The following is a 12,818-nucleotide window of genomic DNA, read 5'->3' on the forward strand; positions in this document are numbered from 1 at the left end:
CCTTTTAGGAGATGTTTGGCAAGTCATTTTCAATTGACCAACTGCTCCCCATGTCTGGCAGATCAACTCCTTTCCACACAGTGAGGACCACAGCGGTTAGGAGCCTGGACCCAGAGCTAGCTGCTCCAAACTCTTCATATCAGACCACCCTCACGCTGCTGCGATGGCGATAATGAAGTAGAATAAACGTCACTGCTGTTCTCATGTAATTCCACCTCGGCTAACTCTTTCTGAACAAGCGAGAGGGCTACAGCCATGCTCTAGCCTGCAGGCAGTGTGTAGGGAACTGCTGGATCACTTAGGAGGCTCACAAATGTCCATTAAAGAATGCCCTGCCGAGCGGCTGTCCCGCTGGAGCTTCACTGCCAATAATTAAAACAAAGACATCCAATGCAAGGACTGCCCGTGAACCAGGCAGAGCTTTCTCTGGGTCCAGCCAGCAGTAGAGGTGTTGTGAAAAGCAGGTCTGCTTTCCTACTGCACTAGTTTGGTAATTGCTGAATCGTGTCAGGGCTAAACGAGCGTCTTATTTTCTCACTCACCCGTGCAGGATCAACTGCTACTTCCATCTCTTTTTTTTTTTTATTAAGTTGTGGAAATTGTCTCATATTTTTACACAGGCTGGCGGAAAAGTTGAGCGCGGATTTTATGGCCTCGCTTGCTCACTCTTTTTTTTTTTTTTTTTTTTGTTGTTGTTGTTGTTGTGCAATGAGCCAGAGTTGTAAAGGGGTCAAGAGCTCAAAGTAGAAGCAGTGAAACCCATATACTCATCCGTTTTAATACCTTGGTCAGTGGATGTGTCTGCGTTTTATTCTGCGTTCCAAACTGCTGAAGCCAATGAAAGCCAAGGGACCTTTGAGGGGAGACTGACAGCGGTTATTTTTACGGGAACCACTGAACTGAAGCACGTCTTTTGAAGAGCCATCAAGGATGTTTGATTTGAGGGGGAATATCATTTACATGTGGACCCAGTCTCCCAGGCAACCAGGGAATGAAGAAGTAAATCGTCTCTGTTGTAAAGGTTATTAAATACTTGTAAGTGGTTTGAAAAGGAACATGTCAATCACTTTGATGTGTGAATGATAAATTCAAGACACTAAATGTGCCCCAAGATAATGCAATAGTGCCATCTGTAGACAGGAGGGTGGTTTTTCCTCTTATTTCTGTTTTCTGAGAAATACCAGAGTTCATACTATACTTTGAAACACATTAACCTTAGTTGCAATTCTGAAGTGGGTCAGAGTGGCGGACCATTTGCACAGTAGTCAGTCATTTATATTGGGATGTTAAGGTAACTTAAGATCGGGGTAGAAAGCTCAGGAATGTAGTATTCTAACAAGGTAGAAAATAAAAACATTTTAAAGCTACTTAATGGGTCTGTCTGCGTGTTTTATCTCTTAATCCTGAAGTTCCTAGTGTTTTCCCAGCTTTTGACAAAATGAAAAATGACTCAAAATGCACAACAAAGATTGTCTTTTATATATTTTACCATGCATCATGTCTTGTGTGTCTGACTGTCTAAGGTGAATTAGTGTAAATGAATAGGCATAGGTGCATTGTGTGGAAGACAACACAGGCCCTGTGTGTTATCTTGTGTCAGGGCTTTGGTTGGGCCAGTAGCAGGATCACAGCTGAGTCTTTCAGGAGCTTTGTTTATCTGCAGCTTAGTTGCTTTCCAGTAGAACTATATAATGGACAAACCTCCATACTGCTGCTTTACATCAGAAACTTGTATGGCCTTATCCCAAAAGCAAAATAAATTAATAGAAAGCAGGTGACACTGAGCTGGTAGGAGACACTGGATATCTACTATGTATTATATATTTAAGCTTCTGTGGATCCTTCCCAAGTGAAGACTTAACAGCGATATTAATCATGACTAGTCCACATCTCATCACCACATCCACCAGCTTTTACAATAAGAGTGGGAGACAGCTGGAGTGTGGGGTCCAGTGCAGACACTTTGATCTAAGCAGCTTTTTTTTCCACAAGAAAGAAACCCAGTAAAAGATGCAGGGCTGTTGGAACTGGCGTGTAGAAATTTCCAAGGAGAGGACAGAGTAAATGGTGTTGAGGAGAGATGCATTCTTCTCTGTCTGCATTAGGAATGGATCCAGAATTCTTGATCATAGATTTGTTAATCCTGACCTGACCCAATCAGTGTGCAGTGATTTAAATCTTTTTGTCGTACTTTTTCTGTAGCTGCTTCCTTTCTGTAAATGAAGAACAAGGATTTACTTGCAATAAAGTGTGTTTGTACATAGATATGAATACATTTGATATTTGAACCCCTCACAAACAATATTTTTACAAAGTCCAGGTTTATACAAAGAAATAAGATATTTTAAGCCATTTTCAGTACTGAAAATGTAAACATTTGTGACTCCATGGAAAAACAGGGTTGCATCCAGTGTCTGGATTGGACTTTGCTAGTGTAGCGGTCAAGTATCATGTTGTCAGCAATGTCAGGAAAGATGTTCCAAGAACACTGCAGTTCCACTCTGCTCTGCCTTGTGCTCTTTCTCTCTCTATCTGATTGTGGCATAGAAATCCCAATTGCAATTTCCAATAAAATGGTTGGAATATCTTCCTATCTTTTAAGCAGCTGTGAAGTGGATCTTTCGTCTTAATTTACTATTTGCAACCTGACCTAATGCTACATTACCTAATGTTTCATAAAAGCAGAAACCCATACATATGTTTGCGTTATGTAATACAGGTTTATCATTAAATGAACAACTTCTGACCTTGTTTCCAGTTCATTCCATGAATAGAATGTTAAGATAGGTTTAATGATATTTCATTGTCATTTGGACTGTTTTATACTCTTTCAGACTTTTTCCTGGAACATTGTGTTTTTGCAAGTAATGATCCTCCAAGAACAGTTCCTGCCATGAAAAACAGCCCAAGCACTGTTGAACAGAAGGCTGTCTTGTGACTTTACCGCTGTTTACCCAACTGTCTTAAGCATTTATGCAATACCAAAGCATATTAACTACTGGGTAAAATGGCTATTTCCAGACATAACTGATTTTAAATGGCTACTACCAGAAGAGGTTTTATGTTCGCGGGTATGCAGAGATGCATTGCTCCAAAAATGCCAACCTAAAACGTATATAATGTCCAATATTTCTTTTAAATAGAGATTTTTTATTTTTATATGTTAATCTATATGATAGATATGTGATGTTAAATAAGATTAAATATTTTTTTCCTTTATATTATCATTTTTAAGTGAGGCAGTACTGCTCAGATTTTAGTATTGTAATTACATATTTATAGATAATGTCTTTTGGTAAATCATGTGCTTAAAAGGGTCAGTTGTAATGTCATTATTTCACTCATTAAACATGTATTAGGCCAAACTAAAACACTTGACTTGCAAAACGTACAACCCAGAATTACAAATGACATAGTGAGGTCTAACCACTAAAAGACAGCAATTTAAGTCATATTGTTATGTGATGGTAATAAAAATTCAAGAATACATTTTGGTTTTGAGTTTGGTTAGGAGCTGATTCAACCTCTGATGATTTGGATTTCACCTCGGATATATGCAGACAAATGTCATTTAAAAAATTAATGTTAAAAATAATAAAGTTTTGTTAAAAGGAACAATATAATTTATTTTTATCTGCTATAAAATGAACCATTTATTTCCAGTTGTGGGTTCTTGATCCATCCTTAGAACAGAACTTTATTTGGTCATGTTCTGTTTTTTGAATTAAGATAGATGGTTATAGACAGGCACCAATGGTTTTTTGAATTTTCAATTGTGCGTTTCAATTACAAATGAATTACTATACATGTAATAAATGTACACTAAATGCTGAAGCTGAGTAAGTGAATTGATTGGTCAAATTCAAAATGTGCTCAGATTCTCTGAAGAAAAACAATATATTTTTACTTGCTCTTCTGTCATCTTTAATATTTTCTGTTGAAGTCTTTAACAATGGCCTTTCAGGCCTTATGCACAATGACAGTCTGATGTCCACCAATTGCCCAGTATCCCCTCTGCTCTCTTTGTGACATTACACAACATGTCAGATTATAAGAGGGGAGGGAGACATGCACTCCTGGTCTCATTACACCGTTGTTTTTCCACACCAGTCCTCTGAAACCACAAATCCCCATGCGGATCATCTTCTCGGCCTGAAGGCGTGCAGCTGACCCCACTCAAGGTACGAGATCTGGAGAAAAAAAATGTTCACTGCTGTTCACTGCTTGAGCTTCCTGGGTGAACATTGCTGATAACCACAGAGAGATATCTTATACCCAAAGGATAGTTCTAAGATGGGGATTGGGTGCGAAGGGGCTTGCGAGTGCTGTGTCTTGCTAAAGGCTTGATGGCACTGGGTTTTGTGAATGGTGTTCAGCATGTTGCAGCATGTTCAGCTCTGCTGAGGGGATCCGATTTGCGTTGTTTCACACATGAGCTCTGTGCTCCTCTTCACAACCAGTTCCTTTCTCTCCCAATTGCTTCTTTCATAACAATACAGTCTTTCAGGTCATGCACAAAGGAGTCTTAGATGTGTGCCAGACAGTTCCTGATAGCAGTTAGTTGGGGGTGACAGGAATTCCTCCACATTTCACTTCTTTGATGTTGACATTTCCGCTCATAGGTTTTGATACCTCGTGAACAAGTTTCTTGACAACACACACTTTTTAAACTATGGTATAGCAGCACGTGCTCGGTCTCTGAACAAGTTACCTTGACATCATCCTGCTTCCTTGGCTAGAAATATTGTTTATTGTGGCGTTACCCTTTTTGTGCGCTCGTGTGTGGGTGGATGTGTGTGTGCATGCGTGTGCGTTCTTTTCAGCACTTAAACTAACAGCAGCATTATTGATGGCCTCCACATGTGCAGAAGATAACTGTGAATGTGCATGGTTTGATTTACCAGTAGACTGTTTAGTTTTCCTTGTGGAAGAGGTTCAGTCTGTCCACAGAATTGTAGTTAATTGGTCGCTGCTAATTTAAAAAAAAAAAGTATAATAGAGACATGGAAAGGTTTAAAAAAACCCAAAGATATGATCTAAACAACCCTCGCTCATTCTCTCCCTCTCGTTTTCATTCCTATCCCTGAGGCAGATTCTCCTGCACATCTGTGGGGCAATTCAGGGTGATAGCCCGGTCACGTTGACTCTGCATGTTCACTGAGTTTTCAGGGCTTCGTTTGCAGGGCTTCATTTGCAGGCATGTTTTAGCATATGCCAAGGTAGAGGTTCTCTGGTGTGACTTGACCCAACATGACATCGTGAACAGGTAGCACCTCCTCAGCAGTTGCAGCTTTTATGTTTATGTAATACCACCAAAGTTATACTTATGGGTTTTTTCACCTCTAATTTCCATCACTTTTGAAGAGCAACTGTTTTATTATACTCCTGTATTCAGTCCTGAATCTGTTATGCCCTGTTCTTGGTTTCCTTATTCATTCTTCATCTTGCATGGAGCAATGAGGTTGCAGAGGAAGGAGCCAGGCGATGTTTCCGTGGAGCTGTGAGCTCAACAGATTAATGCTAAAATATGGGTGCAGAGAACATGCTGTGGCTTTTCCTCTCCCTAAATAGTTGGCGAGTGTTGGAGGCTACCATCTGTTTGTGGGAAAAGAGAAATGGCAGCAGGGTGGCCGCAAAAAAACCAAGGTAATGGTGATGGGTTCCACTCAGTCTCTGTCTCCCTCCAGAGTCATCAGCAACACGTGGCCAACTGCAGAAATTACTGTCACAATTACCCCTCAGCTGGGCTAAATACTGTCTTACAGAGACATGCCCAGTTTCTCCCTCACTGCCTCGTAGTTTTGCAATTTAGGCATTTTCTGGACTCTAGCAATAATTGTTTTCATAAGGATCTGCAGAGCGAAAAGCCCCAGCTGAATAAGTGTGTTGGATAAACAGGAAAAAAAAAAAACTTGAGAAGTGCCAAAGCATATCCAAAGAATGCTAGCTGCTTACCAAATCACTTTTTTAAGGAAGAAGAAAAACATAATTTATTGACTTTTTGGAAGGTATTCTCCATAAATGCATTGCAATGCTTTGTTTTGTCTTAATTTGAAAGAGTGATCGTAATCCATCTACTCACACAGTCTTAAGTGCTTTCAATACTGCAGACTGTTGTTACACATCATAGAAATCAGAAGATCATAAGGCTATGAGTAACTAGTCTTTTTTACATTGTTGGCATGAAAGGTAAATGTTAGTAAAATAATTGAATCCTTTAGTGTCTTAATAAACCTTTAAGCTTTAAAATGGGAAAAAAGATTAATTGCAAAAATGTTATAAATTTAATAAACAAAATAAACTGGTACCAATAATGAAACAAATAAACAAACAAACAAAAAAAACAACTCAATTTGTACTTAAATGGAAAATTAATTAATGACAAAAGATCATGAATATTCTCTAGTCATCTTATAAAAGTGCTCTTTTTTATTACTTTACTAATATTATTTTGTATATGCCTCATGCAGTTATTGTACATGCCTTGTGGAACCCTTAATTGTCCTCGCAGTGGAAATAAAAGGTTCTTCTTGAAGTATTTAAATACCTGAATGACATTCATTTATAAATTATCTTCTGGTTCTAGCAGCAGATTCAAATGACAAAGATTTTATACATAAATATTGATGGAACTGCATTACAAACACCAATAAAAAGCAAGTATATGGTGGTAATGTCAAATTAGAATAAAAAACTTTGCCTTATGCTAAAAAGAAATAACTGAATAATAACCTGACCACTACCATGTCATATACATTCATACGCATGGTCCACTCAGGTGGTTGGATGTTGGACAGAGCCCAGATGCATATAACCTGCTGAGGGACTGCATCATACTTAAATATACAGGAAAACGTTATGCTAAGGCTTTCCTGTATAACTTCAGCTGGAACCTGACAAATCATCTGAACTACCTTAGCAGATGTGCATTTCTGTTGTTTTCATTCTAGTTTTGTGCTTGCATTATTTTGATTACAACTAGTTACCAATGCTAGTTGTCAAATTAATACATATACCTACAGGTTTAATGTCTTGTTTGTATCTGAACATTTAATGTGTGATGCCTAAATGAGTTATTTAAGTGTCTCTCAAACTCAATAAAATGTCAAAGCATACAGTGCATACAGTAGTAAATGCACAACAAGTAACAACAAGCCTGTGTATGTTAAGTAATTATTTTTGAGGGAAATTAAGTCCCTGTCTACCTGACTGCAAGATTTTTGTGAATGATAGGAGAGCTTATATTGCCCAAAGTCTTATACTTTAGTGAATGCTTATCCACAGACATGTTTATTGCTGTGTTATTAGCCAAGAAAAACAGCAAGGGTAAGATGTGACTACTACTAAAAACCTTTTTACAAAATTGGAGTCATTTTCCATTTTGCTGGAACAAAGGCAAAGACCGGTTAGAGACCCAGTAAGCCTCTGTCTTCAGTATATAGCTGACTTGCATAGAACAGCGCTCCTTCAAATTTTTCATTTTAATAAAGGTTTAAAGACCGAAAGCAGAAACTTGGGTTCTTGTGTATGCAGACTGTACACCATACAGTGGCAGTGGTAGCTCAGGTACTTGACTTGCAATTGAATGGTTGCTGGTTCAAGCCCCACCATTGCTAAGTGGCTACTGTTGGGCCCCTGGGCAAGGCCCTTAACTCTCATTTGCTCAAGTTGTACTCAGTCATAATTGTAAGTTGCTTTGGATAAAAGTGTCAGCTGCATGCCGTAAATGTGCCAGAGCATTTTGTGGACTTGGTCTGTTTCAGTGCCTGCTGGTGTGAGAGTGGGAAGAGGGTCAGGCTCTGCTACTTTTAGGAAGCCCAAGCCTGTGATGTGTGGCAGGGTAATATCAAGCGATTAGCCTGACTCTGTGAAACACAGTCAGTCAAGTGTAATGAGCTCAGCTCCATAAACCAAAATATCATGGAGGCACAGCCATTTTTCACCTCAGACACATCAAGCACCAGCATTTTTCACATTGCTATTTTTTACGCTTGGTTCTCCATGGTAATGCATGCTACAGAAGAATTGTAGTTTCCACAATCTCAAAGCAACAGTTAACATCTGTTAACTTAGGCTCTCTATGACTGCAAGGACCTTTGATGTCTAATTATACATCCTAAGCACGTGAGAGTCACACCCTGACCAAAGTGACATGATTAATTGGTGTGATTAAACACACTCTGAATTCTATTAATCTGCTCTCAGCAGCTTCAAATTGCCATGATAGCTTAATACAGAGAGGAAAAGAATTCCCCTGGTTTTCAGAAACCAGAAGCTTTATGGCTGCCATGGGATTACCACTAGATATTAGGTACAATGAAACAAGCTAACCTTGGAAACCACAATGTATTCTTAAAAGTGGTATGTTTAGAGCAGAAAAAAATTAAAGCTTCAATTACCATCTATAAATTAATATGTTGTACATTTGTTTAAATGACTTCATGAATAAAGTAAACAATAAGTCTAGATCTTAATCAGGTTAGACATGCCAGTATTTGAGAGGGAACCCGCAGCTAAGAATAAATTAATAAGAAAACAAGGTCATGAGAAGGGTGATAGCTAATAAGTTAATGGTGCTTCAAATGTTTAAAAAACTTTAGGAATTCAGGAGTCAATTCAACAAACAGTCAGACTGATGGATCTTTCCAACAGTTGTTCACTGTAACTAGAGTAGCATATAGTTGACTTTGCTGAAGGGCGCTTACACACAAATACAGAGTATGGGGAGCCAACCATCACTATTGAGGTTCCCCTGGGTTATTTTATCTGAAGGATGCAAGCTGAAGCTATACCTAACTTCTCAACTAACTGCTCTACTGAATTCTAAATTCACTATAGCACCATCTTTAAAGACATGTATAAATTACATAAAAAGAAAATACATTTCTTTGCTAAGGAGTGGGTGGCCTATATGGCTCGCTTTTAAGTGCATATAAGGATCTCAACAACAAAGTGACAGAAGAGAACCTGTTGCAGTTACATTAAAAATGTTGTGGTAATGGGGTGTTTGCCCTGTCATTACAGTAAGTGATGATATGGTGATAGTATGATTGTTATGTAACATGTATTTAGCCTATACATGTACTGTCATAAGTTTATAGTAATTCCATATAAAATATATAAAATAAGTAAATATTTTTTCTTTAATATTTGTGAGAAAGTTTACTTGCTTATATGAAAACACAAATCATAATCAAATAATTGACAACTGACATAACGGATTATACCATTAAAAAACAAATATGAACTTCAAGTGTGTCTACCCAAAGTTTTCACCAGCAGAATTTCCCTCAGATGTTTTTCTGTCACAACTTCTCCCATGCCTAAAGCACACTTTGATGTGTACGTAATTGGTGAATCGTGCATACATTGAGTAAGGGATCGGTGGGAGGCGGGCAGGGGTCTTAGGGTCAGCTCTGGCTCCTGGGGAGTTGCTGGCGCTCTGAGAGAGCTGCAGAGTTGCTAAATGGGATGGCAGTACTCTCGAGACAGTACAGATGGGAGGTGAGAGAGCGTGAAGCTCAGGACACATGGCCTCAGGCACGGAAAAAAGTCAGCCACGAGCAGCCTGGGAATATATGTGTGTGTTTTACGCCCATCACATTCACTCTTCATCCTCCATCTCCTGCATTTGTTACTTTTCCTCCATCTGTCTTTGTCCCTCTTCGTGACCCTTCCTCTGATGATTCAAAGCCATCCACTCTTTCCTCTCTCTCTCTCTCTCTCTCTCTCTCTCTCTCTCTCTCTCTCTCTCTCTCTCTCTCTCTCTCTCTCGTTCTCTCTTTCTCTCTTTCTGCCCTCTGGTCCCCATCTCTCAGCTACTAGAGGGAAGTGTTTACAATTAAAGATTATGGTGGACAGTTGTGTAAAAGAGAGGTTTAAAAAGTCAACATCTGTTATACAGTTTACTCTGAAAGTGAATTAAATCATATTATGTGGTGGCCAGTACTGCTTAAATACTTACAGCAAATCAAAAGACCACTGACACAATGAGAGGTGTATTTATTTATTTTTTACTGATTACATAACATGTTTAGAGTGGTTTCAGTTACGCTTTGTTTGAATAGCACAGGGTATATGAGTTGTAGGACTAATCTTTTCTGAAAAAAAAAGATACATCACCGTTACCTTTTCCTAATATTTTCCTGATCTTTTCCTAAGTCACTGCACACTACTTTAAAACTTACCACAGACCTTTGCAGGCCTTTGAAAGCCTACCAAAAAGCTGACCTTTGTTTACTTCCCATTTTTAACTCTCTGTTTCAGGGCTACTCACACCTGACAGAGGTTTAAAGAAGTAGTTTAAATACATCCAGTCCTGTGAAGTAGAGTGTAAGTGACTGTTAGCACTTTAACATGATGCCACAGAGATGGCATATGTATCAGCTTTTCTGTAATGATGTATTTATGTACCAAAACATCATCTTCTGCAGACATAATGCATCAATAGAAGGATATATATATATATATATATAATGCATCATTACAAGGATATATATATATAGGAGACATATTTCACGAGGTCATTTGACATAGTACACAGTTGTACTAGGACTACTGTACTGAAAATACACAACAACCAAAAGTGCAAAGAAGTCATTAACCAATATGTCCACATATATCAGTCAACGTATTCAGCAATTAATTGATTTGTATGGCTCCAATTGACTGATCCTTGAAATACCGATATCTGACAGTGAGTATTTCCCAGACACCCTAAATAGATGCCCATGATTTCAGACTCAGTCTGTTTGGATGGGATTGCCTTGCAATTTGAGAGAGCATGTTCTAATCTGCCATCCATCACATGTTGAAGGCACTGTTCGTGTGCACAGAGGTAATGATAGTTTTGGCAGCCCAGAAGAGCATGACACATACTGGGTTACAGTTGAATACCAATAAGGCCTCCAGTTCTTGACTATACCACAATGGAGATAAATGACTCTCTGTGCTATCATAGATATCTGCTTAATTCCTTATGTGTGTAAAGCCCAGATTTTTTAATTGCTTTGCTTTTCTGCCATTCACTATTCCCATGTTGACAAAGGTATGAGAGAAAATCAGTGAAACAGGTGTTATGCATTTCATTGATTTAAAAAAAGATGAAATGTGAATCTAGAAAAAAGAAAATGAGAATCAGGACAAACTATTCTTTGCCTTAGACTGGAAAGCTTTACAGTTTTATCAATCACTTACCTCCCTTAACTGGTTCTGTGAGCAAAACATGCCAAACCTGCTACCAAAAGAATATTCACGTCTCAAAAATATAAAGACTGTTTACCTTTTTACATATTGCAGATCTGGTGAAACTTTTGTACTACACACAAATCTCTTTCTAAAGCAGAGGCTGTTCACTCTGCTCCTTTGGAAAGCACTGGCATTCAGTCTGATTAACTGCAGTCAGCAGGACCTGAACACGATTCTCAAAATGCAAAACTGACCACATACAAATCAAAACCTGAGGACAAATCCAAATGGCCACAGGTGTGTGTGTGCGCATGCATTTAACAATACACATTATACTGGAAGAGAAAAAGTACAACAGAGTACAACATAGATAGACAAGACCATGGAAGGAACCATTTCTCTAAGAAAACTCATGCTACTTTAGTTTAGTCTCTCCTTAGAATATTCATCAAGAATTCTGGATAAAGCAAACAACAAAATTCACTTCTGTTATCTGGATCTTTGGATGAGAAAACTGGTCACTTACTGCTACATATTATAGTACAGTAACGTAATATAATTTTATACTGAGCTATGATGGACAGCCCTGTGTAATGCAGAGGAGATGTGTGCTGCCATCAGCAGTCATGACTTCCATCTCAATATGAACATCTGCTGGCTTCCCTCACCCAGGATAACAACAGCACTCAGACTCTGTTGTTATTTGGGATAATGTCAGTTTTCACCACATTGCTGTAAGTCTCTGACATTCTTAGATTCTATAAAAACTAGGACTGGCTTATTTCCCATTGCTCAACTCCACAGAAGAGTTCTTCTCAGCATGGAGGTGACTTGATAAGCGGAAAAATCTTCTGCTGGCTATGGAGGAAGCGCTTGGACACATTAGTGTTCAGAGTGTTTAGGGAGTGTATCCAGAGTGGATGAGGCACAGCAGAGGGTGCTTCCCCTGCTGCCCTGCCAGGCCTAATATTGTGTGTGATGAAGCTATGTGGCCTGACCCAGCTCAGAAATAGGATGTTGGGAAAGAGTAGTGAAAATGTTATTTTTCTTACTATATATATATATATATATAGTAAGAAAAATAACATTTTCATATATATATATATATAATTATTATTTTTTTTAATTGGCAGTGGTTTCCTTTTGACTAGACTGTTTTCTTTTCAACCAACATCAGTTTTCTGTACAGTCAGGAAACATAATTGTTTAAATTTGAAATTGTTTCCGTTTATTGTTCCTGCTCTCCTGCATAATTTATAGTGATTGCAGCAGTTCAAAAGTATAGAGATTGTTCTGAAATAAGCTATGGCAGATTTTTACAGTAGTGTTTTAAACAAATCTTACCGATATGCAGTTTATACAGTCTGTGTTTTGTGGATTGTCATGTTCCATTTCTTGATTTAGATGTAAGAGAAAATATGTTTGAGGTAACTTAATTAAGTCACAGAAGTTTAGGTTTTGTGTTTATTAGTCTGTAGCTTTGGTTTATTATTTCAAGAAAATGAAACATAATTTTAGGAAATGTGCTTTAAATTAAAGTGATGTTAAAGAAGATGATGATGGGATGATTGCTAAAAGTCCTTCATACAATTCAAGTTCTTCAGTAACAGAGAGCACAAGAAATATTCATT

The 12,818-nt window shown here is 38.2% G+C and overlaps 1 protein-coding gene across 2 annotated transcripts in view; it reads right to left on the reverse strand.

Moving 5' to 3' along the window:
- Positions 1 to 12,818, reverse strand: part of tmem74 (transmembrane protein 74) — a 77,477-nt gene that overhangs the window by 15,421 nt on the left and 49,238 nt on the right. The window contains exon 3 of one of the 2 annotated variants that reach the window (XR_014116809.1): positions 27 to 2,213. The exons of the other annotated variant lie outside the window; for it this stretch is intronic. The gene's annotated coding sequence lies outside the window, so the exon portion shown is untranslated. Of the gene's footprint in view, positions 1 to 26; positions 2,214 to 12,818 lie in introns of those variants that run through there. 2 annotated transcript variants of the gene reach the window in all.

The sequence above is a fragment of the Electrophorus electricus genome, chromosome 14 (genome assembly GCF_041902795.1).
Source record: "Electrophorus electricus isolate QZ-2024a chromosome 14, ASM4190279v1, whole genome shotgun sequence".
NCBI lineage: Eukaryota > Metazoa > Chordata > Actinopteri > Gymnotiformes > Gymnotidae > Electrophorus > Electrophorus electricus.